Source organism: Lipotes vexillifer, unplaced genomic scaffold, assembly GCF_000442215.2.
Source record: "Lipotes vexillifer unplaced genomic scaffold, Lipotes_vexillifer_v1.1 scaffold164, whole genome shotgun sequence".
In the NCBI taxonomy this organism is placed as follows: Eukaryota; Metazoa; Chordata; class Mammalia; order Artiodactyla; family Lipotidae; genus Lipotes; species Lipotes vexillifer.
In genome coordinates, this window is record NW_006789313.1 from 2,877,132 (window position 1) to 2,881,834 (window position 4,703).

Here is a 4,703-nt window from a genome sequence, read left to right on the forward strand (position 1 = left end):
AAGAGTGTGGAGAGATGCCCCAATGTCCTACCCATCCCCCCATAACCCAGAAGAAATTTTCCAAATCACTTTTTACATATGCCTTGACTGTTGATTCATCAAAGCTGTCTTCAATAGATTCACAACTCAAACCACATTGCAGTTTTTTTTTTCTTAAATAGAGAATTGAAAATGTGAATAGAGTATTTCTTTTATTTCTACAGATGGGTGTGTTCAATGCAAAACACTGTCAGCAGCTAATACTATGCTTGTTAATATGCTCAGATCTAGTGCGTACACATTCCCAAATGAAGTATGTATGATCAGATGCTCTCACATGCAGTTTGTCTTCTTCCCTCACATCATTAGAGGAAAAGGCTTTTTTTTTGGATACATTTTGTCAATACTAAACAGTGTAACAGCTTTTTTCAAGAGGCTAGAGTGTTTTCCTCCTGATTCATTGTGAATGTCTACCAGGGTATTTCCTTTTAAGTTAAAGCATTTTACAAATTCTTTCTCCTGAATCAATTTACATAGTTTTCTTGTCACTATTTTTAACATGTAACATTTCTTACTGAAACTTCATTTCATTTTGTCCCAACCTTTTTGTGATGTTTGGAAGGAAAGAAACAGAGCTCATTTAAAACACTCTTGTTTATGATGGAGGAAACCACACTTTTTGTGATGTTAACCCACTCACGGACAGAGAATCTGAACTTCAGAATATTTTGTGTTTGGAGAGAATGCACACCAAGGAGAATGGGCTCATTTCAATTCAATATATTATAGGAAGGAAAAGATCAAGGAAGAGCTGGTCTTAAAACTGTCAAAATATGAGAATTTGATGGGAAGAAAGAAGGAAAACAGAGCCGTTGGAAATGCAAAGTTAAAAGAGTTGGAGCCAGACATGTCTATGTAATTTCCCAGAAATGGAAACTGTACTGGCAATTTGGAAAGAGATAGCGAGAAGCAATATGCATTAAACGTTGAGCATTTCTTGCATCAATGAAATTGGAAGGCTCTTAGAACACATGGTATAATGGTCTTATGATTCATCTACATATGGCCTTATTCTTAGTGACTGACAAATGAAGTTCCATAAGGAATTAAACACAGAAGAGGAAGCTAAACACTATTTCAAAAAAAAGATTCTGGGAAGCCTCTAGGTTACCAGCAGAGTATTAACTAACTTGGTCTATTAAATACCCATGAGGATTGATCCCATATGTAATTTCCTTTAAGTCTGTGCATCCTTGTTATGTAGGTGTAATTTCTTCTGTTTTCCTGATAGTCCTAGAGGTGACTTGTCTGAAGTTGGTCAGGCAGTTGGTGGTTGAGTTTAGGGGCAAATAGAATTCTTTCCACCACACCAGTGATTTCCAATCCAGGTTACTTGTCAGAATCATTGAAGAGTATTGTAAAAATACAGATTCTTGGGCCTTAGCCCAGGGAATTTTGATTCAATAGTCTAGAGCAAGCTCTGAGAATCAAAAAAAAAAAAAGAGTAAGTCCCTCCAATGACTCTGCTGCCTGTTCCATTTGGGGAAACAATACCCACAATTATGACCAGAGATAGTGTGAGAATGGTTGAAGATAAGAGGCCAGGAGAGGAGGGGGTGAAATATAGGCACTCCACTGCTGTGTGAGCAGTGGGCATAACTATACCCAACCACAGTCAGTCTCACAAAATTCTACCAGATCTGAAAAATAAGCCTTAGCATCACCTGAATTTATTTCTGAGACCCCAGGCCTTTCTAACTAGCCCACTTCCCTCCAAATGGCAATTGGATACTCCTGTGGTTTGGAATTGTGCTTTCAGAAGCCACAACAACCATGATAAAATGCTGTCACTATATCCTGTCTCCTCAAAATGAATTAGGGGGCTTCCCTGGTGGTGCAGTGGTTAAGAATCCGCCTGCCAGTGCAGGGGACACGGGTTCGAGCCCTGGTCCAGGAAGATCCCACGTGCCGCGGAGCAACTAAGCCCATGCGCCACAACTAGTGAGCCACTGAGTATTTTGCCACAGATGCTGAGCCCACGCGCCACAACTACTGAAGCCCGCGCGACCTAGGGCCTGTGCTCCACAACAAGAGTAGCCACTGCAATGAGAAGCCCGCGTACCACAACGAAGAGCAGCCCCCGCTCTCCACAACTAAAGGAAGCCCGCGTGCAGCAACAAAGACCCAATGCAGCCAAAAAAAAAAAAAAGAGTAAAGCAAGAGGCATTTGGAAATATGGATGCCCTGAAAGTGTACTTACTAGACTGTGCTTCAAAAAAAGAGTAAAATATAAAATCAGTGGCAAAATGTGCATCATTCCTGGCCACATACACAAATGTCCCTTCTCTCATTCAATATCGCTTTCTTCTTTTGTGCCCTATTTCATCAGGCTAAGAAAACAAAAATACCTGCCTACAGCAAATCTTTAAGGCCTCCCCCAAACACAAGAGGAACAGTGTACTATTAATTTCTCTCAAAACTTTACCATGATATTTTTAGTGGAGTGGATGCTATCCTATCTGGCAGGCAATGAAACATCCTCATCTCTCTGGGGTCTTGGAATGTTGTCTCATGATTGGTTTTACAAGGGATGTTGGGACAGAGTTGGAGTTCCCAGAGTGAGTCTGTGCCATCATTGCTGGCTGGTCCTCAATGGGTGGGGCACACACAGAGCACAGGGATGTGCTCTCTGATTCCACAACAAAACTAAAAACTGAGGTTCCACTGGAAGGCTCAGATCCAGAGCCATACCACGCTCATTTGTCCAGTGAGATCCAGGCAAAGTGCAGAAACCAGGAAAATGCGAGGTAGCACAAGGTTTCTAAAGTGAAGAATGATAATAACTCTGCGCTTTTTATCTATTCATTCAACAAATGTCTGTGAGCATCTACTATATTCCAAGCACCATGCTAGGGCCCAGGCAGACAGGGAACCAGAGATTGTTCTTGCCTCACACAGCTTGTGGAGGAGACGGACAAAAACGAGGCAAGTTAACAAAGTGAATAATTTACAAGTTCAGTAAGAGCTAGGAAGAAAGCTTTTAGGCTGGGGAATGACACGATCTGGTATGTGATTTAAGAAGTTGACTCCAACAGTTCTGTGTCAGCGTTGGTGGAAGTGAGGAGTCAGTAAAGAAGACACTGCATCTGTCCAGAAGAGAAATGTCCGCGACCTGGACTGGGGTGCTGGCAGCAAAGAGATGGTGTGGACCCAAACTCAGCACCTTAATGGCCACCACCAGCAACTAGCTAGTGGATGAATGCTAGCGCTTAGTACTTCTGACAAGAGTTCCCACAGGTGATGGGATAAAACAGAAGACTGAAACAATAGGGAGATTTGGGGCACTTTTGTTATGATTCAACTCAGCCTCCTTTATTTTAAGTGAAATCCTGGCTTCCAATTCAACGAACATCTACTGAGTGAGCAACTTCTTTGCTCAGCACACAGCCCTAGGCCCACAGCGAACTCAAGGATGAGGAAAGAAATGATGCCAGACCTCAAGGAGTCTGTGTTCCGTGGACAAAATATGTCAAATAAACATGCAACTAAAACAAAGTAGAAATGTGACTAGAATCACAGAAAATGCTAAAGCGTCTGAAAAGGAGCCTTGAAGTACAAGTAGGAATTTAAAAGAAAGATGTGAGGGTGGGAAATTCTAAGTGGAAGGTGCAGCAGGAGCAAAAGCCTGGAAGCGGGGATCTGGGTATGTATTTGGCGACCAGCCCTTGGTCCAGTTTGGCTCAAGTGTTGGATTTGCAGAGAGTGAGACTGAGAGCATCCCAGGGGCAGCAGCAGACACTGCCAGCTCCTTTCCCATCCTCCTCTGCTGTATTTGTAAAGCTTTGTATCAAATGTTTGTATCAAAAGCAAACTCCAGGGCTTCCCTGGTGGCGCAGTGGTTGAGAGTCCGTCTGCCGATGCAGGGGACACGGGTTCGTGCCCCGGTCTGGGAGGATCCCACGTGCTGCGGAGCGGCTGGGCCCGTGAGCCATGGCCGCTGAGCCTGCGCGTCTGGAGCCTGTGCTCCGCAACGGGAGAGGCCACGACAGTGAGAGGCCCGCGTACATACTAAAAGCAAACTCTTGAAAAAAAAAAAAAAAAAAAAAGCAAACTCTAACTCTGAAATTCCTCTTCCTAGGGCAAGATTCTTTTCCCTAGATTGATAGCACAGAGCTCACATAGCAATCACTGCTATTAATATAGACACTTAGAATGACAGAGCCAAAGTTTAGGTACCAATTAAGGGAAGCTGTTGTTTTCTGAAATAATTTGTCTTTCTTATTTAAAAGGTGTGATCCCTTCCCTCCTTCTCCCCTTCCCTCCTTCTCCCCTTCCCTCTCACCCTTCCATCCTTTCAAGAATATAGGCAACCTAACAAGGGCTCAGGCTAGTGTCCTGAGGTTTTGGTTAGGCAGGCTTTTTGAGGCTGCTGGTGTTGAGAGGTGGCCACAGAGATGTGTCGAGGGAAAGTACATCCTAATCTGTCCACAGACTCATGGATCTCTCTGGCTAGCAGAGTAGCTGCAGCAGGAATCATGGTTTATTTTCAGAAAGTTTTTCTTTTTTAGCTCTATGCAACAGTGACTAAGAACCATGCTTGACAGTATTTTTTTTTTTAATTTTTAATTTTTGCGGTACGCGGGCCTCTCACTGCTGTGGCCTCTCCCGTTGCGGAGCACAGGCTCCGGACGCCCAGGCTCAGCGGCCATGGCTCACGGGCCCAG